General features: G+C 33.2%; 1 long non-coding RNA gene across 1 annotated transcript; it reads left to right on the forward strand.

The window, feature by feature from the left end:
* Positions 1 to 2550: 2550 nt before the first annotated feature.
* Positions 2551 to 25550, forward strand: LOC114272845 (uncharacterized). The gene is made up of 3 exons (XR_014340853.1): positions 2551 to 2728; positions 2856 to 2896; positions 24699 to 25550. It is a non-coding gene; the product is annotated as an uncharacterized LOC114272845 (long non-coding RNA).
* The last annotated feature ends 274 nt before the right edge of the window (positions 25551 to 25824 follow it).

Below are 25824 nucleotides of genomic sequence, written 5' to 3' on the forward strand. Positions count from 1 at the left end.
TTGTTTTTGTAACAAAATAAAATCTGTGGTTTTATTTAATTATTTATTATTTCTAGTTTGATTTTTGTAATCAAACAAATTCTCTCATTTTCTTTATCTCTTTAAATTCTAATTGTTGTTGTGTACACAATAGAATTAAATCTTTTAAATACAGTGAAGATTGTCCAACAAATACTCTCCACGTGTGACGAGATTCGGTACTGTGGACTTGAGCTTTAGGGGAGTGTTATGCAAATTAATATGAGACCTTTCATATATTCAAAAGAATAAAAATTGCATTCATATATAATTACTAAATTACGTACTGAAATTTAGTTATATAGATAGCAAAATTAAATTTATAATAGAGAAAAAAAATACTAAAACAATTTAAAATTATTATACTAAATAAAAATTAAATAAATTGTAAAAGAATATATCACTTAAATATTATTCTCCTAATACTTTTAACTATTAGTTGAACGAGTATAAGATTTAATCAATTTGCCTTTGAAAATTTTCAATTCGGAGAAGCAAATGTAACTGATGCGATCGACAGTAGTATTGGACTTTTTATTTTGAATTAGACCCTTTTTTACTTGAAGTTTAATAAGTAAACAAAATTTCTTTCAACCTAGCATAAAATGTTAAATTTTTAAGGGTCGTAAAGTGGGGGAACCTTCTTTCAACATGCTTAGGGCCGGTCTTGAGATTTTGAATATTAATCAACTATGTAATAAAGTTTAACCACATATTATCAAACCTATAACAAACTCAATAATCACTCAAATAAGACAAGAAGAAATTTCAAATAAATGTATATATTTTTTTAAAAAAAGATTCAGATGCACATCCACATAGAATGAATACAATCTCTACTATTCTAATAAAATAGGTAAAAATAAATTATTAGATAATCTTAGAGTACCACATGTCAATAATCTCACCAATCACTTTGATTGGAGGGATTAGGGGGGGACTATTCACTATTCGGATTGCTTATCCGAAGGAGTGAGTAGTCCATCGTTTGTTTTTGTTTTAATCCGCCGGACTTCTTATCCCTCATATAGGGGATTATACTATCCCGGTAGGGGGGGTGTGGGACAGTTTTGGAGGAATTGTTTACTGTTGGTAGGGATGTAAGAAAAATCACAAAAACCGACCAAACCGATTGAACCGGACCAAATCGGCCATATTTGGTCTGTTTTTTAACAAGAATCGGTTTGTGCGATTTTTAAATTTGATTTTTTTTTTTTCAGTTCGGTATCAGTTTAAGCACCTTGTGCACCGATTTAAACCGAAACCAACCGCTTCAATATATATTATATTTATAATATATATATATATATATATATATATATATATATAATTATATAATGATATTAATAAGTATACTAAATTACTAACCTTAATTAATTAATCTTATCATCTTTATAACCTAATTTTGTAAACTCTTATTATATAAAATCTTAACTCTAACTCATTATTCTTTGAACCTTAGTATTTTCATACTTTTTTTTTCTTTTTATTTTTGTTAATTTAGGAATTGAAAAGTAGGTATTAAATGAATGGATTGGATATGTTTGAATAGTAAACAATAACTAATTTAATATTTTTATATGAATTAATGATTATATTTAAAAGTGGCTCAAGTTTGAAAAATCATAAACCGATTAAACCGCACCAAATCGAACCGTTTCAATCGGTTTTGGTTCGGTGCAGTTTGATGGGAGAAGTGGTCTGCATCGGTGTTCAAAATAATAAAACCGACAGTATCGGTTCGGTGTAATTTTTTACCTAAATACCGACCGTACCGAACCGATTACATCCCTAACTGTTGGGATTAGGTGGTAAAATGACCATTTTGACCCTCTACTATTTCATTATGTATTATATTTAGTAAAATTCAATAAAATTTAAATGTCTCAATTTAAAAATAAAATAATTTTATTTAACTTTTTATTGATGTTTTATTTATTTAATTTTTTAAAATAATTTTTTATAGATATTTTATTGATATTTTATTTTAAAATTTTGTTTATATTTTATTTAATTTCATTATTTAAATGATAATAGATGTTTTATTTAATTTCATTGTTTAATTATTATTATTTTTAAAAACAAATTCATTTAAAATTTTAATTAAAAAATAACATATATTTTTATTGATATTTTATTTTAAAAAATAAATTTATTTAATTGTGTAAAAAATAAAATAAAATAAATTTTTATTTAATCTAGCTAAAAATAATTAAAATATTAAAGATATGTTTAATATTGTTATTACTTAGTAAATAATTGAAAAAATGGTAAAATAGTATTTTGTTCATTTATCTTATCTAGGGCTGGGCATAGGGTTATCCGACCCGCCCAAATCGCCATACCCGATCCGAACCGCACGCGTGTGGGCGGTTTCGCAAACACATTAGGGTAGGGAGCAGTTTGGATTTTATATAAATTTCGGATTGCGGGCGGGTTGCGGGTTTGAACCGCACCCGCCCAACCCGCCCACATTAAAACATTTTTTTTCCCCTCTTTCTAATCTGACCGTTCATCTCACCATCTCACCTCACGCACCTCATCTATAACAAACAAAACAAACAAAACCCTAATGATTTATCTACCTCTCAAACTCAAAAACACGATTCTCTCTCCCTCACTCTCTCATCTCATCACTGTCTCTCTTACTCTCGCTGTTCATCTTCTGCACCGATCGTCTCACTCTCTTATCACACCGATCGACTCACAGGTAAGCCTCTCTCTCTCTCAGTCTTTGTCTCTCTCTCTCTCTCACCCTGATCTTTGAGTTTTTTTTTACAAAATATATATATCAGATATCTCTCTGATCTGTCTCCCTCACTCTCTCATCTCATCAGTCTCACTCTCTAGTTTTGCATTTGCACCGATCGACTCACAGGTAAGCCTCTCTCTCTCTCTCTCTCTCTCTCTCTCTCTCTCTCTCTCTCTCTCTCTCTCTCTCTTCCCTGATCTCTCATCTCATCAGTCTCACTATCTGGTTTTGCTCTGTTTTTTTTTTTTTTTTTTTTTTTTGGAATTGAATCTGTGGTATTAGAATTAAATTTGTTGTTGAATCTGTGAGAAGTGGAAGGAAATTGAATCTATGTGTTTCTTGGAAATAAATCTAATTTTTTTTTTTTTGGACCAACAAATCTAAGAAGTGGAAATTGAATTTGTCTTTAATACATGCAAACAGATCTCTCGCTCTGTTTTTTTTTTTTTTTTTTTTTTTTTTTTTTGGAATTGAATCTGTGGTATTTGACTTAAATTTGTTGTTGAATCTGTGAGAAGTGGAAGGAAATTGAATCTATGTGTTTCTTGGAAATAAATCTGATTTTTTTTTTGACCAACAAATCTGTTTTTGGAATTGCATCTGTGGTATTGGAAACTGAATCTGTAATGTTGGAATTGCATCTGAAAAGTGGAAATTGAATATGTAATATTATTGAAATTGTTATTGAAGTTGAATCTGTAATCTGTTATTTTGATAATCTGTAATCTGTTAGTGAAGTTGCTATTTTGAAGTGGAAATTGAATCTCTCTCTCTGAATCTGTTATTGAAGTTGAATCTGTAATCTGTTATATTTTGAATGATGAATGTAGGATGAATGCAAGTTAATGATGAATGTAGATTTTGAATGATTTGTTTAGGTTACGAATTGAATTTGTTGTGTTTTTTTTATAAGTTTTAATTCATTAATTATTAATGTTGGAGCATTTTAGAAAATATGAGGAAAAAGGTCCAAAATAAAGATTGACAAAATGGGAGAAAAAAAAAAGGTTTAAAAATAAAATTTTTAAAAAAAAGTTCAATCTACAAACCGCCCTCAATCGCTCGCACATTCGCGAACCCTATCCGTACAAACCGCAAACCGCATTGCGAGTGGTTGCGGGTTGACTTTTTTCCAAACCGCATAGATGCGGACGGGTCCAAACCGAACTGCAAACCGTCCCAAACCGAACCACGGACACCCCTACTATCCAGTCCGTCCAACCAAATATTAGATTCACTAAAAATAGTCATTTCTAGACATCTAATCCCATGAAAAAACAAACACAGAATACATATCCAATCCAACCAAATAGTCCGGGGGATTCACAGTCTCAGGACTCAAGTTCGATAGATTCTAATCCCCCTTATCCAGTCCGTTCAATCAAACACACCTAAATATAATGTCTCATACTTCTCTCCTCATTTTCTACTAAATTGTAGAGTCCACTTCTTTTACCAATCATGGGCATCACCTAACCATGTTTCAGGACCACCAAATGACTTCCTGATATATGATGGGCTTGGCCGAATGAGTTAGCTACTTCGGTTGTCTATCACACCCAATGAAGAAAATTTGATGGATTTTGAAGTTTTGATTTCTCAATAATAAAAATAAAAATAAAAAAAGAAAAGAAAAACAAATAAAATTTTTGATGATCAAACAGATCAACTTGATGGTAGGTGACAAAGAGAATGTTTTGCAACTAGCTTCACCTCTAATAATACCGTGGCGATAAATTGAGATATCAAATTTGAATAATATTTCACTTTCAAAAAAATAATAAAAATTATAACAGGAAAATAGATACTACTAGTATATTTTACAGAACTAATAATGATTTTAATTTGTGAACAAAAAATTGTGAGCTTCTTTATATTTTTGGAAATCTTCAATTTTAATTAAAAAGTTAAAAATCACTATAAATTATCATATAACTCTCTCTACTTTCTAGATATTTTTTTATAAAAAATTAAAAAAATATTAAAATAATTTATTTCTAAAGGAGATCTCAATATAGCTAAAAACACCTAATATTTGATTTTTAAAATAAAGGTACATAAAGGTACATAAATGGTGACCAAACTATAGCATTTTTTTTTAAAGTCTGACCTCAATCCCACCAAAATTTATAGGTAGAAATCGAGAACAGAATTAAATGCAACTAGTTATTAACCAAAAGTCAGTGAAAGAGAGCTCTGACCTACTAACCCATCACCCTTGGTGAGGACCTCTACCTAACATATTCACCAAAAGTTAATCACCAAACACAATACAATCGATGGTGTTAGGTATATCCATTAATATATTAATTGGTATATAAATATTTATTATTATATTATTATTTTAAATTATGATCTCACTAATTATATAAATTATAGAATTACATTAACAGTCCTTATTGTTTGAGGGTTATATTACTTTGGTCCCTGACTTTTCAATTGTGACATATTTGATCCTAAATTTTGAATATTGTTCCAAATAAGGATAATTGAAGATACCATTGCTCAATTTCAAAGGTAAAATCGTCAATTTGATAAAATATAAACTAAATCATTATTAATTTGACGAAAATAAATGTCAAAAAAATATTTTTAAATTTTTAAAAATAATTTCTATCTACCGAAGATAAAATTATGTAAAATTAATAATTCTTTTGGACATTTATTTTTTTACCAAATTAATTTTTATTATGTGCTTAGATGATGATTATGTAATATGTGGTTGTTAGGCTTTTAATGTATAATCGATATATTTAATATGTGAAATGTTTTTAGTTTTGGATTTTTTGATTTAATGGATTGATTTAATAATGATATCAAAGTTGTCGTCATATTTGACTTTTGAAAAAATAAAAATAACCATCAATTACATGATTATCATCCAAACACATAATAAAAATTAATTTGGTAAAAAATAATTAAATAAATGTCTAAAAGATTTATTAATTTTACATAATTTTGTCTTTAGTGGGTAGAAATAATTTTTAAAAATTCAAAAATATTTTTTTGATATTTATTTTTGCCAAATGAGTTTATATTTTATCAAATTGACGACTTTGCCCTTGAAATTGAGCAATAGTTCAAAATTCAGGGTCAAATGTGTCACAATTGAAAAGTCAGGGACCAAAGTGATACAAAACTCAAAGTATATGGGCTGTTAGTGTAATTCGTCCTAAATTATAAATATTTAAAACCTCTAATATTATATTATATCATTTATTAATACATTAATTAATATATTAATTGATATATGTAGTATTATTCTAATATAATAGTATGACGATCAGGGTGCCAAATCTCGTTATTAGGCTAGAAAGAATATTGAAAATAGCTTTAAATTGGTCATTATTGTCATAGGAGTGTAAAAATAGCCCGTGAACAGTCTGAAGCTCGCTTGTGGCCCAGGGTGGGCCCAACCTGTTTGGGTCCGAGTCCAAGCTTAGCCTGAGACCCTGAGCTTGGGCCTGGGCCACCATTTTGAATCCCGGCCCACTTAAGGCGCTGGCCCGAGGCCTAATGTCTTTTTTAATGAAAAATAATAAAATTTTGATAAAAAAATAAATAAAATAAAATAAAATAAAAAGTTCAAGCCTGCCCAAGCTCCACCTAAGTCCGAGGCCAGGCCCCGGCCCGCCCAATGCCCAAATACCCCATAGGCCTAGGCCTAATTTTCTAGCCGTGGGCCGGGTCAGGCCGGCCCTGTCCGAATTTTGACGGGAGCCCTCGAAAACCGACATGGGTCAAGCCGGGCCAAATTTATACCCCTAGCCATCTCCATATTTCAAGCTTTTTGTCTGTTCGATTAAATTTTGTCTTTTTGTTCTCTCATCAAATTTGTATGTTTATATATAGAAAGAATATTGTTATTTAAGGTTAATTTTTTTAAATTTTAAGTGAAGTACCAATAAATTTTAAAATGTGATTATATACCTAAAAGTTATATTAAAGTGAAAATTATATGAAATGATAATTACTTACACGTTTGAGTTTAATTTTTGAAAGATAAAAATAGATTTCTCTAAATGTGAAATTATACATTTAGACAATCCGTATTATAGAGGTTTTGAATTTTCTCTCTAGAACAAAGTCCACATTATGAAAAAAAAAAAAAAAAAAAAAAACTTAACAATCTAATATTGTAACATTCCAATGTAACATACTAAAGAATTTCTTAGCATATATTTTTTCTAAACATAACAATATAACACTCCAATATAATATATAAAAAAACTTTTTAACGTATTTTTTTCAAACGTAACACTTCAATTACTGTAATCTCAAACATAACACTTCAATATAACACATACAAAAATATTAAAAAACTTCTTATTATACTTTTTTCAAACATAATACATATAGTTTGAAATTATACATTTGTCCAAAACTTACTAAAGAATTTTTTTTACTTCTTTTGAAATGATTTGAAAAATTTCACATCCTTTTTTTTGGAGCGTGACATTATAGTGTTATGTTTAAAAAAAAATACACTAAGAAATTTTTTTGTGTATTATATCGAAATGTTACATTAAAGAATTTTTTGGAGTATTATGTTTGGAAAAAAATACACTAAGAATTTTTTTTAAAATGTTATATTTGAGTGTTATAATTTAAAATTATATATTTGTCTAAAACTTAATAAAGAGTTTTTGTACTCATTTTAAAATGTTTGAAAGAATCCAGATTCTTTTGGAATATTTGAAGAATCTTATATTTCAAGTTATTTTTGTACTCTTTTTAAAATATTTTCAAATAAAAAAGATTTGCATATAAAAATTTATCCAAAATTTGATTCTCATAAATTGTGTATCTTATCTTTCTAGCCAAAAAAAAAAGGACCGAAGCATAATAGAAACAAGGATATAACCGTAAATCTAATTTTTTAAATAATATATTAAATCTACTTTTCCAAAATTAATGAGAGTAATTGATCTACAATGATCTATAAGAAAATTATGAGAACTAAATGGATCATCATTCCTCATAATAGGATTCAATAATGTTAGAGGGCCACAATTTTTGTGACCACAATTGCTCAAAACTGTTAAAACGATGTCGTTTTGGCAGTTTTGAGCCATTGTAGCCACAAAAATTGTGGCCCTCAAACATTTTCCAATAGGGTTTATAGGTAATTTTTTTGTTAATTTTTAAATCTAATGATGTGACAATCAATTAGGATATTAAAGATAAGATTCTCTCTTATATTTTCTCTAATCATTAACTAGTCATATCATTCAAATCTATAAAATAGATTTATATATTATTTTCTTTATATAATTTTTTTTATTCCTTCTGTCTCTCTATTCTGTTATATGGAAATACATTCGCTATCACTTTAAAAATATTTTTTTTTACAGCAATGCTAGGAATTATGAAAAGTTTTTCATGAAAATAGTCATGAAAGATTTGTGACATTTGGATTACACTTACAATAAAGCACCACACACTAATCAAGGTAATCTAAGGATCACAAATTTTTCATAATCCTTTTCATGACAAAATTTTTATGATCTCTAATATTTCTCTTTTTTTTATATGGACATAATTTGGTTGTCACTTTCAAAAAGAACAATAAATAAACAAATAAATAATTGAAAAGAAAGGGAAAAAATTAATTAATTAAATTTATTCTCAGACGCTTAAACGTATATGGTTGTTTGACACGACACAACACCAACCAAAGGCCAACAATTATTACAACAAATATAACATTCGTCTTTAACTTTCAAATGGAAAAATGTGCATCCAAAACAATATCTTGCAAGTTAAAAAAATGCAAAAGTAACCCCACCTTTGACGACTTCCACTTCGGCTGTGCCTTATACTCCCAGTGGGGGTCGCACCCCAGTGAGGTGGCGTGCCCCCACTGGCTGCCAATCGAAAAAAAAAAAAAAAAAATTGTTTTTTTTTGCTCAATCACGAGCCTCCACCTCATTGGGAGTCGACCCTCAGTGGGGGTATAAATTATTTTTCCTTCCACTTAGCGGTGGACGCTCCTCGGATCGGGGTGAGTTTGGGTGGAGTCAATACTATATATTAAGATTTTGTATTTGTTTAAATTTGGCTCGATTCTAATATCGGATCTTTATATTTGTTCAAGTTTAATTTAAAAAATAATTTTAAATCTCAAACCTACTAATCGGATTATATAATAAAAAAATTAAAATATTTCATAATTAATTCAATCACATATTATATTTATTAAATAAATATACTGACATCATTATAAATTGAAAGATTTTATTTATTTATTTATTTATTTAAGGGAGAACTACATGCAGGTGGGAGTTGAAAAACAATATTACCAACACATGAAGGAGTGCAAGTGACACTTGAACCTCCACAACCTTTCATTTGCACCCCACTATAGACATACTTACAGCTCCTATGTGTTTGTAATTTTTTTTCACAACTCCCACCTGCATATAGTTTTCCCTTTATTTAATAGCGGGTCGGGCTTGGCCGTAATAGGCTAAAAGTATAAATCTCAATCCCAGCACGTTAATATATCGGATTAAAAATATTGACTTAACCCGATTTTATGAGCTAAAACAACCTTCTCAAATTTTTAAAAAATAAGATTAGACTAGACAAGCTAACAGGTTGATAATCACCTCTTCTACCATTAGATTATAATAAAATACTCTTTTTCCTTATTATTATTATTATTATTTGCAACCTAAATATATAAATATTTTTGTCCACAAATATATAAATATTTATTGATGTAAAAAGTTTGTATGGTATTATAAAGAATAGATGTGCAAATTGAAAAATGACAAAAATTGATATTGATATTTATGGCACCCCGTTACATTACACCGGGCACACTATGTAGATGTAGACCCCTAATTTAATGTGCTTCACAATTGGTGACCTTTTTTTATTCAACAATGATAGAGATCATTAATTTTGGAGCTCTAAAAAGACCACTAATGACATGACACTCAATAAAAAAAAAGAAAAAAAATACAACACCAAGGCCAAAACATCAAATCATTCCTGGTGGGGCTCACTGCCACATCATTAGTGATAGCACTAATTAGTGCTCTCACTCATTTTCCTTTTTTATTAGTGGACATCGATGCAAAGGTTGAGAAATCCCAAAAATTGGAAAAATGATTCATCATTTTAATTTTAAGGTAAATTACACTTACAGTCTTAAGATTTAAATTTAAAGTAAATTATATAAATAGTTCCTATAATTTACACGATGTGTCAATTTAGTTCCTGTAATTTTAATTTGTTCGATTTTGCCCATTTATTTAACGGATTGTGTCATTTTAATCCAATAATAACGGTTGTTAAGTTTATTTAACGGAAGGTCAAACAATGTATCAATTTGGTCTCTGTACTTTACACGATGTGTCAATTTTTTTTTGATCGGCAAAATAAGGATTTATTGATGATAAAGCAAGATACAATCCACAATACATCAACAAATCAGGGGAGTGCACTATGCACTTGACCCATGATTGGCGAGAAGCCAATCAAACACCCAAACTCCAACAAATTAGCAAGATACAAGATACAAGCCACAATCTACAATACAGCAGCAACCACCAATGCTTGGCCCCTAAACAGCAGCCAAGCCAGGCCACTTAACAGACTGAAAATGCACCTAGCATCTGGCAAAGGATTGGAAGTGTTCTACACCAGAATCTGCTAGACACCGAAGGAGCTGAAGAATACAATACAAGCTTGAGCAGCAGCTGAAGAATGTAGCATGTTCTGCTACACAGATGCAGAGTATCAAACAGTGGCAGCTGTAAACTCCCTCTGACAGACTAGCAGATGCAAAACAGAAGCAGATTACCAGGAGCAAACCGAAGAATCAGTCCCCAAACAGACCAAACCGATCATGCAGACAGCAGATGCACACAACAGAAGGACACTGCCCGCTGCAAACTTCCTCAAACACATGCCTTTACCTGATCAATGTTGTTGATAAAATCATTAACCGAGTACATATTCCCTAACCTGGAGGCCTTACTCCATAAGGCAAATCGAACCTTAATGAGCTCACTGAGATCAACTCCACAAGGCTGCACCCCATTAAATATACAATCATTTCTACACTTCCAAATGGACCATAGAGCAATCAGAGGTAAAACCCTCCATAATCTCCTAACCTTGTTCTTAAAATGGCCACCTAACCACCAATAAAACAAGCAGTCAACAGACCTAGGCACCACCCACAGGCACCCCCACCATTGTAACAGATCTGACCAAACTTTCCAGGAAAATGGACAATGCAGCAACACATGGGCAGCAGATTCATTCTCATTTTCACAAAAGGCACAAAGAATTGAAGCACTACTGTTAAGAATGCCAATATGCTGGAGAAAACCTCTAGTTTTCACTCTATTCCTCCAGGCTAACCAGCCAAAAAACTGGACCTTAGGAGGTAAATCGGTGTTCCACACAAACTTACCTAAAGACAGATGAGGGCCAAAAGGAGTGTCACTGAACTTGTATAAAACAGATACCTTGAGGCAGCCAGCTGTTCCATTCCATGTAGCGCAATCCTCCACATTACTGCGTAACGGAGGGGCATCCTTTAAAACAACAACCAATCGATTTACTTCATCCTTTTCCCAATCATAGAGGTTTCTCCTAAAGATAAAATTCCACTCCTCCACAGAAGATCTCCTATCATAGAAGCTTAAGAGTGATCCCCCTTTATCAATGGACAAACTAAAGATTCTAGGGAACTCAGCTTTTAAACATCTGCTGCCAAGCCAACGATCATGCCAAAACTTGATCCTAGACCCATTCCCAACCCTTAACCGAAGCTTCTCTACATAGAACTCCACTAACTGTTGATGATGCTTAGCCACTGTGATAATATCAGTCCACACTCTAGAGTGACTATGAGACACACTCGCCAATGGGGTCCAGCTACCCTCCTCAATCTTGTATTTGCTACACAACAATCTCCTCCAAAGGGCATTTACTTCCTTCCCAAATTTCCACCACCATTTAAGGAGAAGGCTAGAATTGACATCCTTGATTCTTCTAATTCCCAGTCCACCTTGCTCCCTACTTTTTGTCACTTCAGCCCATTTTACTAGGTGAACTTTCCTTTTCAGATCGTTACCTCCCCACAGGAAAGCAGCTTGGAGTTTTTCAATTTCTCTAACAACTCCATTGGGCATTCTGAACAGAGAAAGATAGTAAATAGGCAGACTAGACAGGGCCGACTTGATCAACGTTAGCCTGCCTGCAAAAGCTAGAGTTCTTCTCTTCCAACCCGCCAACCTGGCTTTAACCTTATCCAACACAGGCTTCCAGGTTGATTTCCTACCTGGATTAGCACCTAATGGAAGGCCCAAGAATTTCATTGGTAATCCTTGGACCTTGCAATTTAGAATACCAGCACAGGATAACAAGGCCTCAACTTCCACACCTACACCACACACTACACTCTTGTGAAAGTTAATCCTCATTCCAGAAAGTATTTCAAAACATCTTAGGACCCTCTTTATATGAACTATTTGTTCCAAGTCAGCCTCACAAAACAACATCGAATCATCTGCAAATTGGAGGTGAGAAATCATCACTTCCTTCGCCCCGACTTTTACCCCCTTAATGATCCCTAGTTCATGAGCTCGGTGCATCAATATATTCAGCCCTTCTGCCACTATAATAAATAAAAAAGGAGATAGAGAGTCACCTTGTCTAAGACCCTTTTGTGGAGAGAACTCCTCTGTTGGTGAACCATTCACAAGAACAGACAACCTTGCTGTGGAAACACACGCCCTCATCCAAGAAGTCCATTTTGACCCAAACCCAAAATTGGCCAACATAGAAAATAGAAATTCCCAGTTAATTGAGTCGTACGCTTTTTCAAAATCAAGTTTAATGAGAATCCCTTTCTTTCGAGCTTTTTTCCATCCATCCACAATTTCATTTGCAATAAAAACTCCATCAAGTATACTTCTCCCACCTAAAAACGCAGACTGAGAATCCCCAATAACTTTAGGGAGCACTCTCGTGAGCCTATGAGCTAGGACTTTTGAGAGGATCTTGTACATGCTCCCCACCAGACTAATGGGTCTAAAATCAGCTAATCCATTAGGAGTATTATTCTTGGGAATAAAAGTGATGAAAGAACTGTTAATTCCAAATGAGAGCTTGGAAGTGGTATGAAAATCCCTCATGAAATGCAACACCTCAGATTTCAATACCTTCCAAAATTTCTGAAAAAATAGGAGATTAAAACCATCTGGGCATGGCGCCTTATTTCCATCACAGTCCATGATAGCTGCCCTTACTTCACATGCAGAGAAAGCAGCTTCCAGGTCAGAAAATGCATCACTAGCTGCAACTGACTTAAAAATGCCTCCCAGAGTTGGTCTAATTGCCCAGCTTTCGGTGAACTGCCTCCTAAAGTGCTGTAAGACTGCAAGTCGTACGGTCTTTGGCTCCTTCATATCAACTCCATCAATTGAGATAGAATTGATTGAATTTCTATTCCTTCTGCTACTGGCCATAACATAGAAAAACTTAGTATTCCTGTCCCCATTCAAAATCCAGTTTACTCTAGACTTCTGATGCCAAATCCTTTCCAGCATCCTACTAAGCTTCCATACCTCCCCTGTCACCTCCCTTCTTCTATTCTTTTCAGATTCAGACAAAGTTCTGTCTTCTGCAGTAATGTCGATGCCATGCAGCTCTACCTCTGCCTCCTTTAACTTTGTGGCTACATTCCCAAAAACTTCGGAGTTCCATTTTTTCAGCTCTCCCTTGAGCAGTTTTAGTTTATGAAGAAGAATATACCCCGCACTCCCAGTAATCCTTTTTTCAGTCCAGAATTTTTCCATAACAGAGAGGAAACCAGGATGCATAATCCATGCATTAATGAACCGGAAGGGTCTTGGCCCCCAATCCCTCTCATCTTCCATTAACAAGAGTGGGCAATGATCAGAGCAGGTTCTAGGAAGGCCCCATAGCTTGAAGTTAAATCTTTGCAACCACTCAGGATTTAACAGGACCCTGTCAATCCTACTCCATTTCTCCCCCTCCTGAGCATTACACCATGTGTACTTCCTACCAAGCAATGGTATATCATTCAACTCACATTTATCAATAAATGCGTTTAGTTCCTTCATCCCCTTTTCCCTTCCAGAGCAGCCCCCCCTTTCCCCAATAAATCTGATCTCATTGAAATCCCCCCCCCCCAAGCACCATGGATTTGGAAAGTCAGACTTTAATTTTATTAAAGTATCCCAAAGCATACCTCTACCATTCACATCATTAGGGGCATAAACATTTAGTATGACACAATCAAAAGATTTCAGGAGAGTACCTGACAGGAGAACAAATCTTCTATTGGAACAACAGTCCTTCAATTGAAATAGGCTTGGATCCCAAATACAGAGTAGTCCCCCTGCTAACCCTTCTGAATCTACTGCCATAAATTCCATATCCCTCCTTCCCCACAAGGTTCTAACTTCACTTTCTGAAATAGAGGTTTTCTTAGTTTCCTGTAATAGAACAAAGTCAACCCTCCTATCACAAATAAGCTTCCTAATCCTTCCCCTCTTCACAGATTTCCCTAATCCTCTGATATTCCATGACATTAAATTCATCAGTCAACTTATGATACGCCAAGTTCCCCTAGAAGAGACACTGAGACCCTTATGCCGTCTCCCTCCCCTTTCTTCTTCCTCTGTCAATTGATTCAAGCTCCACCAATTTCTCCAAAACTTCACTATCTTTGCCATTGTAATGAATTCCCAGAACTTTACCCAGCTGAAGAGTAGCTTGAGCTTCACTAAGAATATGCCTCCCTTTGCTTGAACCACTCGTGGTTGCTGCCGAAAGAGACACGGCTGCTGCAGCAGCCCTGAACACTGCGCACTTAGGGATAGACCTGCTGGATGGGTTACCTTTTTGGCCGTACAGACGAGCTAACCTCTTATACCCAACCTCCTCTATGTTCGGCTTTGCTGCACCCGGCCCTCCCACTTTCATCTTTCCTTTCCTTCTTGCCTTCTTCACAGCGTTGGAGCTTCCATTGATGGTAGTCTGGCTTGATTGCACCCAGAGCCCATCTTTCCTGGTACCAGCCCAATGAGCTTTATTTGTGTGGACTATGGATGTGCCCACCCCCTCTTCAGCCCGCCCATTTGGAGAAGCAGGCCCATGTATATGGCCCAAATTAACTTCCAGGTGGATACCAGGCCTATGCCCACTTGCCCCACTAACACTCTTAATAAACCCAGGGGTAAACAGATGCTCATCAAAGTTAACATTATTCCTCTGCAGTGCACTGTCTGCCATTACCAATAGAGATCTATCCATGCGTGCCTCAACCCCCAATATGTTTCCCACGCCACATTCAGGCTCTACGACCACTGTATTAACTTGGACAGCTTTACAGTTCGGCTCCAGCCCACATTGGGTCTCAACCACTACGGTGTCAGAGTTTGCCAGCTCATCATCTTCTTCCTCAACCTGTGTCAATTTAATCTTTATAATTTCAATTTTCTCGATTTTGACAGAGATTAAATTGACACATTGTGAAAAATATAGGGACTAAATTGACACATTATTTGACTTTCCGTTAAATTAACTTAACAACCGTTATTTATTGCACCAAAATGACACAATCCGCTATATTAAGGGGCAAAATCGAGCAAATTGAAACTACAAGGACTAAATTGACACATCGTATAAAGTACAGGGACTATTTGCATAATTTTTCCTTAAATTTAGTATATATCACTTTTTGACGTTTGAAAATTATATCAACTCTCTTGTCATTGTAATTATTTAGACGGAATAAAAATATTGGACTTATACACTTTCTCTTTTCTTACTTTGCTTTACTTCCTCTGTTTTTTTTTTTTTTTTCATCTCCTTTCCTTTGCTTTACTTTTTTTTTTTAATGTAATTTTCTCTATTTTTCTATTAGGAGTTGTTGCCTTTTATATAAGTATGTGGGTTGTGAAATGAGACTATTAATCACAGGAGTAGGAATGCAATTTTTAGAATGTCAAGGGATAAGATGTAATTTAGAATGTCAAGGGATAAGATGTAATTGGACCAAATCTCAGGGGTGTCAATGTAATTTATCCTTAATTTTATTTGTCAATTTCATTTCAATACTGTGGAATTAGAAGAGTTAAATATAAGAGAAAGAGGAGTGCGAGACTGCTTCATATGAATCTTAACCACGTCATTGGAGATAGAATTGGAGAATCTCAATTAGAAGATGTAGCATATGTCTAAAAATTAATAGATACTTCAAGGGTATCACGAGTTTTTAATTAGGGTATTTGGCATAATAGTTGTGTTGCACTTTTTATGGTGTGAGATAATTGGTTCAACTCTTATAAAGAGGAGTTTAATGTCCTTTATGATGATAGTTTATTTGTTACTGTTTGTGGTGGTAGTGGTTTATTTGGTTTATTTCTTCCTTACTATAGGATTATATATAGTTAGAACTAGCAGTGGTTATTGGGTTTGGATTTAGTAGGCTTTGTTAACTTTCTAATTATTGTGAGTTAGTAGGGCTTAATAGTCTCTTTGATGATATAAATATTTTTTATATTTATAATTACTCTTCTATCGATTGACAAATATATATATATATATATATATATCATGAGTTCTTATCACCCATCAATTATCAATTACCGTATTCTCTTATTATTCTCTCATGTCCTAACATAAAATCATTTGTGCTGTTCCAAAACCACTTAATAACCTCTACATGGCTTGACTTGTTAGTATTCTTTAAATTATTAGGCAAAATTTTGACAGACAAAACTATATCCAATATTTGATGATGAAATTGGTAAATGAGTGTGGCATAATTTGGGAATTTGGTTAAAAATCAATTTTTTACTTTTAACCTATTTTGGGTCACACCTTCTTTTTATTTTTTTACGTTTTTTTAAAAAAAAAAACCACACCAAAAAAATAAAAAAAAATAAAAAATTCAGCTTTTAGCCAACTTCCCAAAACAAGCCTATGTATTATATTTGAATTTTGAAGTTGCATTCTGTTTGTTTGGATTAGAAGTGAGAATTTGGCACATAACCTATTAACAAGATTCAAATCATACATAATTAAAGGATTAGAGTTAATAATTTTTTTTACTTGAATCCAAATAAAACACGACCCGAAAACACGAATTTTAAATGGGTTATATTTGGATTGAACATGCGAAACCTAACACGTTTGACTCGTGTAAAAATTTTTGTCGATACGTATTCACTTTTGGCTCGCACGTAACCCAAATACAACCTAAATTTAGTAATCATAAAATTTTGAGTAATTTATTCTTATCCGTTATATTAAAACTTAAATCTCTATATGATATATATACCTAAAATGAAGTGCAATTGTAATTTGATGATAAATCGGCACAAATTAAGATTGGTAGATATGAGAGTTTTTGAATTTGTGGCAACAGTGTTTTTGTGGCATCAGTCAATGTGAAAGAATCACAAAAATGTTACTTTGAATGTGACATAGCTACAACATTATTAGTATTATTATTATTAGTTTGGTGTTAGATGAAAACTTGTTTTGCTTTTAAAATTTTATTAGATATTTAAATATTAATAACTGACAATAGATTGGATGTGTAATGGGTCAGTGATGAATATTTTTAACTATTTGCATAGATATTGGCATATATTTCTATCATTGTGTGTCAATATTTAAATAAGTTATTCTTATGTGTGATGTGAAACAAGTTTGTTTGTTTGTATTTTTTTTTTAATTTTAATTTTTATTTTTAATAGGTTGTGCAATTTGCTTATAATATGAAATATGAATTTTTACTAATCATATTAAGCGTGTCGTGTTAGTGTTAATACAATCATAAGTAGGTTAGGTCAGTGTTAAGATAATTGACACGTTTAATTAAGTGATTTTACTTGTCATCCAAATTATGAGTAGGAATTGTGTCATGTTGTGTCGTTTTCATATCGTGTTAGTGTTGGATTATTTTGAATACAAACTCGATATGATACAATACGAAAATGACACAACACGACATGATTTTCACCCATAGTTTGGATGGTAAGTAAAATGTTATCAATATTTTTTAATATTCAATATAATATAAAATAAAATAAAAATAGTAATCAATGAAAAATAAATTTATTTGAGTGAATGTTTTTTATACTAAAATCTTACCAACTCAATATCATAACTACCAGCATACCACCACACCGCCACCGCCTCGACCTTCACCACCCCGCTAACACCTATAATATGTATAAAACATGGTCATTTGATTTTTTATTTTTTATTTTTTTCATTTGAAACAAACGAAATATTAAGAATAGATTTTGGAGAAATAGAAAAACAAATATGAATTAAAAATAGGGTGATGCACCAATAAATCCCAAATTAACAACTCATACACTGTTTAGTCCTAAAAATTTTCTTATAGACTGAAAGGTCCCATTATAGGAAAATTGACCATAGAGGGCATATACATCAAACATCATCATCATCAAAACAACATCATCATTATCAAAACAACATCAAACATCACAACATCATTATCAAAACAACATCAAATTACAATAATGTGAAAAATTACAATGTTTGAAATTAGATTTCAAACATCGTGAAAAATTACAATAATGTTTCAAACATCTAATGTTCATCAGATTTCAATAATGTTTGAAATTATAGAATGAAACATCAGATTCATTTACCATCATGAACATCAGATTTCAATAATCTAATGTTTACCATCATGAACATCAACGTCAGAACACCATGAACAAAACATCATCAAATCTGGGTTTGGATCCCACCGGCAATCGCAGAGAGAGAACCAGAGCAACATCTTGATGATGTCCTGAATCTCTCTCTCTCTCTTTCTCTCTCTCTCTCTCTCAACTCCAACGTGTTTTGTAAACCCTAACAATGGCAGACCAATCGGCCGCCGTCGATCTCTTTCATCAGATTCATCGCGCAACAGCTGATCCGATCTGATTCGGTTCTGTTTCGCGCCTGAGCTTTCAGAAGATTTCCGAAACTATTTTCTCCGCTACTTGATTCTGCTAAAGCTTCGATTTCTCAAGAATTCACCAAGGTTCGACTCGAATTCAATCGTTTTAGCATCACTTTTTCTTGATTTTTTTATTTTTTATTATTTTTTATTTTTATTTTTTTTTTCCAGTTAGATCTTTGAAGTTTGAATTTTGTGAAATTTTTGAGTCTGTTGAAAAGCTATGATAATGGAAGATGGAAAAGTGAACAAGGTAAGTTTTTTTTAAAAAGGAATCTGATGTTTGAAACACCCACAAACATCAAAAATATCAGATGATGTTTGATGTTGTTTTAATGATGATATTTGATGTTGTTTTAATGATGATGTATAAATGGGACTAAATGGTACATAAGAAAACTTTTAGGACTAAATGGTTCAACTTTTTAGAAAATAGAATTTATGGATAAATTTTCCTTAAAAGTAAACTAAACTTTTTTCATTTTTCTCTCTACAAATAAATCTATAGATATTAACACTTTTATTAAAAAATATTAAAAATATAAATATTAAATATGATTAGTTGTCAAATAAAAATGATTCTTGGATATTCACACACATTCTTTTAATAATAACCACCACCACCACCACCACCATCATATATATATATATATATATATATATATATATATGTTATTAAAAATACTATTTGCTCTCAATTTCTCTCTCTTTCTCTCTCTCTCTCTCTTATGTGACACATCTTTCTTTTTTTTTCCCTCTTTTTTTTTAATTAAAATACCACATCAATATATCGTTTTGCCAAAATTATTTTTAAAATTTAATATTTAAAAGACTTCTACTTAATCTAAATCATCCATAAACAAAACCTAATAGAATTATACATAGTAAAAATAATGTATCAATTAATTTTATTATACTTTTTTCACTTTTTGTAAATAAAATATTAAAATTATTTTTTTTATGTCTATCTTATTTATAATATTAATTATATTGAATTTCTTAAATAATTAGAATCACTTTCTAGTTTCAACTTATAATTTAATATCATATAAATTTATTATATATATTTATTTAAGTTACATTTTTGTAGCACGAAAGTTTAAAATGAGGAATAATTGTTGAAAAGTCCAAGTTAAGAAGGGTGTAAGGTGTTAAGTCTAGTAGATTTTTTTTTTTTTTTTTTTTGGGTGAGAGGTCCACCCTTTGTGAAAATAGTTTGGTGAGAAGTCTTTTTATTTGTTTTGAAGGACATTTTGTTTCCAATTTTACCCCTTATTTATCTATTTACTTTCGTTGACTATCTATTCAAAATTTTTACCTATCTGTTCAATGTTTTTACCCTATCTGTTTCATTTTTAATCTTTTCAATTCAAATTTTCCTTATATGTTTAAATATGTGTCCAAATAAAATTTTATCTATCCAAATTTATTATCTGTTCAATTTTTTTAATTATTTATTTTTTTCCTTTATCTGTTTAAATATCTAACCAAATTTGATAAACTAACCCCTTATCTGTTCAAATAACTAGACAAATTTAATAGCCAAACCAACCCCTATCTGTTTAATTTTTTTTTTCCTATATGCTCTCTCTCTCCTACTATATGTTGCAAATCATCATCATCAACAATAATCAACAACAACAACAACAACAATAATAATAATAATAAAATCCATAGCATATTTATAAAGAGGAAGTCACATATTTTAAGTTTGTATAAACATATCTATGTTTATATCCCTTCGTTTGGGATGTGAGTTGATTTTTTAATTTTTTGACTTTTTGATTAATTTAGATTGGGATTAAAAAGTCTCGTTTAGGATGTACTTTTTAATTTTTTTGGCTTTTTTGAGAAAAAAATTAAATGATTAGGGTTTGGATGTGTTATTTTGTCTTATTGACTTTTTAACTTATTTAATCTTTTTATGCTATTTTAATCCAAATGTGGTATGCCAAACATAGCCATATAAAAACACATATCTAGCCCATGGGTGGTTGGTTATAGAAACCCCGACCTCTGATTAATGTTAATTCATGATTAACTAAGCCTAATCAATAATTAAGGTGAAATTTTAAATTAATTACATGTGTGTGTCACATTATTATGCTTATATTTGTTTATCGTATAAATATCTATTTGTATTTCTATTTCGTTCTACGAATTGAAGGCCTTATCGGCATCTGATTACGAAATTGACTTGATTTATGTGCTATTTAGGATTTTTAGAACATTATGGTAGGTTTAATTAAAATTCGATTCAGAATGATTAAATTAGAATAATTAATGTCTAATTGAGTAGCTTAATCAAAATTTAACTAAGTCACAAACTAAGCCTATATAAGGCCCATATGAACTCATTTACACTCTCCTATCACCCTACCGTGAAGAGAAAACGTAGGAGAGAGATAGAAGAAAAATTGAGTTCAAAGTTAAAAAAAATTGGGAATTGCAAAGAATTGTTGGGGATTGCAAAAAAATGGGAGTTGAAGTTTATACACTTGTGCAATTAAGACTCTAGATAAGAATTTTGTCCTTAAACTTTGTAATCAAGACTTTAATACAAGAATTCTTGAGAATTAAGCTAAGTTATGCAAGTGATGAGCTAATGAATTAGAAAGGAGGATCATTCCATGCATGCATGCATATATCATGGCATTTTGAGTTTGAATTTCATTCAAGTCATACTTGCATGTGTCCATCTTGACTTTGTTTTGAGAATTCATCACATTTCTTATCACATGACCTTAATTGATCATGTTTTAGAAGCTTTGAAGTCAAGATAGAGCATGTATGTTGGGTTTTCAAAGAATGGAGTGTTGTTTTGCACAATTGGCAAGCTTTTGGGCTTTGATTTTGTGAAATGATTTTGAATTCACCATGTTTCATCCATTTACAAGTGTTTCCTCAAGTTTTTGGCCCAAAAGACCATGATTTGCAACTTTGAAATTGAATTTTACACTTGGTAGAGCAATCTGAAAATTCTTGATTTTGCCTCTTTGCTCAAGCGATAGATCCTGCACTCGAGAGACCACTCCATGATTTGCACCTCAGCTCAAGCAACTTTTAGTTGGCTCGAGCGTAAAATGCATGCTCCCAGAAGTTTACATGTTTTGCAGACCGCTCGAGTGACAATAGTTGCGCTCGAGCGAAGACCTTAGTCATACGCTCGAGCGATCGTTGACTGGTCGTCGAGAGGAAATTTCACACAACTAGAACTCTTGTAGAGTTTACAGACCTCTCAAGCGAGAGAAGTTGCGCTCGAGCGACCACTCACATATTTGGACACCCGCTCGAGCGAAGGAAGTTGCGTTCGAGCGAGACCTCTATTTTCAGCAAATTTGATTAAGTGTTTTGAATCACATTTTGGCATCCTCATTGCATTCTAGGCATTCCTAAGCCCTATTTAAGAGAAAATAATAAGGAAAAGAAGTAAAACACACCAATATAAGAAAGAACTAAGTTACAATTCTGGGTATGTGATTTTGTATGTATTTGTTCTGTATCTGTATAGGTCACGTGCCGCAAGTTATCTGATCTGCCTACTCTGTCTGTTTGCTTTGGAGCCATTTATGAGTAATAACTCTGTAAAGTTATGTTTAACTTCAACTATTTTCTAATGATATAAAATGATCTGTTTTCTGAAACGTTATTTTGTGAATCATGAATGAATGTCCATTTCCTGATATATAATTGTGGCATTCTATATTCACGTGGCCCTCACCCGAGGGTAACTATACCATGGTCTATATGCACGTGGCCCTCGCCCAGGGGTAACAATACTGTGGCTTATGTTCACATGGCCCTTGCCCGGGGGTAACAATACCGAGGTCTATACTCACATGGCCTTCGCCTAGGGTAATAATATCATGGCTACTTGTGCACAAGGTGTGGACCCATGTGGTCGTCGGTACCTGTGACAACCCTCACCACTGATTAGTGCTAATCTATGATTAAGCATGTTAAATGACTGATTGACTGAAATCCTGAACTGATTGATTGAATGTATAGCTTAAGCATATTTCTATCTGTTAACTGTTGAATGATCTGTTCATGTTTTGCGCTTTAAACTGTAAATTGAAGGCCTTATCGGCGGCCGAATCTGAAATCGAGTAATGTTTTATGCTAGTTAGAATTTATGTGATTTTATGGCATGTTTAGTTGAAATTTGATTTGGTATGATTAAATTAGATTAAATGAAGTTAAAATGCATCAACTTGAGTTATTTACCAAAATGCCACTTAGTGGACTTTCATGAGCCTTTTATTGATTTGTATATGTTAGCATTATCATCACATTTCCTCAGCCATTTGAGAGCCAAACTGACTAGAGAGAGTGAGAGAGAGGAAAAAACTTGATTTCAACCAAATTGGCTTGGAGGCTTAGGAGATTGAAGGATTCCTTGCATATTGAGCTTCTACATTTGAAATTAGAGACTTAAGGTAGAGAATTTACCTTCTTGTTCATATTTTGGGTTGGTTCTTGCATGTTTTAGAGGATTGTTGGAGTTTACAGCCAAGTTATGGCTTAAATTGTTGAATTGAAGCTTGAATCATGCATGCATGTACATATTCTCGCATTTTGAAGTTGATTTTCATGAAATCTTGCATGCAAGTTTACATTCTTGTTCTAATCCATGAGTTCATCATGGTTTTGAGTTTAATCTTGCTTTGGATCATGTTTTGAGGCATTAGAATTCACTAGAATTCATGCATGTCATATGTTCTTCATGTTCATGAAAACTTTTTTGAAATTGTGATTAATTGAACTACCTTTGAGCTTTGATTTCTCAAATTGATTTTTGAAACATGTCATATTATGAGTTTACAAGTGTTTTCCAGAAAATTAGCCCAAAATGATCGAATTTGATGCTTTAAATGTTGATTTTGAGCTTGAAGGTTCAATCTGGAAATTCCAGAATTTGGACCGACGCTCGAGCGAGGAACTCCACTCACGAGCGTACGCTTTGTGTTCATGCAGTCCGGTCGAGCGAGAAAAGTGACGCTCGAGCGTGAAATGCGTGTATCCAGTACATTGCATGTGTTTACAGCCCGCTCGAGTGGGGGAATGCACGCTCGAGCGAGGACTTGTGTCTCACGCTCGAGCGGAGGTCGAGCGCCCATCGAGCATGAATTTCACCCATCCAGTACTTTTGCAGTCCGCTCGAGCGGAGTAAGTCACGCTCGAGCGGGGCTCTTTTGTCTGCATGTCCGCTCGAGCGGGGAAACCCACGCTCGAGCGGGACCCTATTTCAGCAAAATTTTGAAAAGTATTTTTAAATGCATCTTTGCATCCTTATTCCATCCTAGGTATTCTTAGGCCTAGTTTAAGGCATCTTAATGAGGATATTGATGTAGAACCACACCGAGGCAAATTAGGGATTAAGTTATTATTTTCCAACTGTGTAGCTTAGTATGTGTTCGTTCTGTAACTGTGTAGGGTTGGCATCCGAGGACGCTCTAGCTGCTTATAACCCAGTGCTCTGTGAGCAACAATGTTGTAAAGATATGTTCAATCATGAATATTTTCTGAATGAACAACTGTACTGCTTTCTGAAATGATATTTCTTACTGAATGAATGTTTGTCCTATTTGTGAACTATATTCGTGGCATCCATAGCAATTTACTGTTACTGTACTGTACTGCTACTGTCACAGAGATCTCTGTTGGTTCCCATGTTTGGAACCACTACTGTTTACTGATATGATGGCCATCAACTGACTGTTCGGTCTGTTAAGACCTACTGTACTGTTTTGCTATTAGATGTACCACATACGACTATTATAGTTTCTGAATGACTGTTATGGCATGAAATATGAGCCACAAACTGAATGACCGATATACTGATAAATGATTATTTTTAATACTGAAAGGACATTCATTCTTAACCTCTTTACGCATATGTTATTCACTGGGCTTTAGCTCACTGCTCATAAATATATGTAGGTGTTCAGGCATCGGACCGTTGCTAGAAGCGTCAAGCTAAGCCCTTGTTTTGTCAAGCCAACCTTTGTGCCTCACTTCGAGGTTCCAGATCTGTTCAAGCTAAGGCTGCTTTTGGGGTGTCTTAGATTCACCCTATCTGTCTCTGTTATGTATAGACTGAATGATAATTGTACTGTATTGTTATGGTGGGGATTTGGTCCCTAACCTGAATGCCTGTAAATAATGTACGTATATACTGTTTTTGTTCTGAATGTGAACATGTTATGAAAAGTCTTTTGCCAGCCCCTGTACTCTGTGTTACTGTTTTACTGTTAAGCAGGCCTTCGGTAATCTCGGATTACTGGCTAGTTGCGGTGCTAAACCCATATGGGCGGGTTTGGGTCATGACAGTACTGACTATTCAAATTTGATATATTATGATAGTTAAATGGATGTACTACAAGCATCTGCTTATGATTTCTGGATAAGTATATGGGTCTGAATTTGTTTTTGATCTGAAATATGATATGGGACATCATTCATTAAACTCTTTACTTTGTTATTATTCATTAGGCTGAGCTCATCATTTATGTATATATGTAGGTAACCAGGCGTGTGGCCAGACTCAATGAAGACCGCCTAGAGAGTTTTTGTCAACCAGTCTTTGTGCCTCTTGAGGAGGTTCCGTACATCTTGTGGCCATGTTTTGTGAACGTATAAGGCTTTGTTTTCTCTCCAGATTATGAACAAGTTTCATGTTAACTGTATATTGGGCTAAGTCCCTTTTGGCTATATCTGTAATTAATGTGACGTAAGACTACTACATTATGACGTCACGTCCATGTGTATAAGGTTTAAAAATTTACAGTCCCATATATGTCTCTACAGCTCAATGGACTATGTATGTTTCTTTATTTGCTTCCATAGTCCCTAATTATAAGTTATCACGTTCAGAGGCCTTTGGTAATCTAAGGATTGCTGGCCGGTTACGACGTTAAATCTATGTAGATGGGTTTGGGTCATGACATTGGCAACTTGGAAAAGGCCTGGGGATTAAGCCCCCAGGTCCCAAGTTCAAAACTTTCTTGGGCCAATCTCCTGGGCATAGCGCAGTTGGTTAAGAGGCTAGCCTCAGGTTATTGCTACC

Source organism: Camellia sinensis, chromosome 9 (assembly GCF_055761805.1).
Source record: "Camellia sinensis isolate YWXY chromosome 9, ASM5576180v1, whole genome shotgun sequence".
Classification (NCBI taxonomy): domain Eukaryota; kingdom Viridiplantae; phylum Streptophyta; class Magnoliopsida; order Ericales; family Theaceae; genus Camellia; species Camellia sinensis.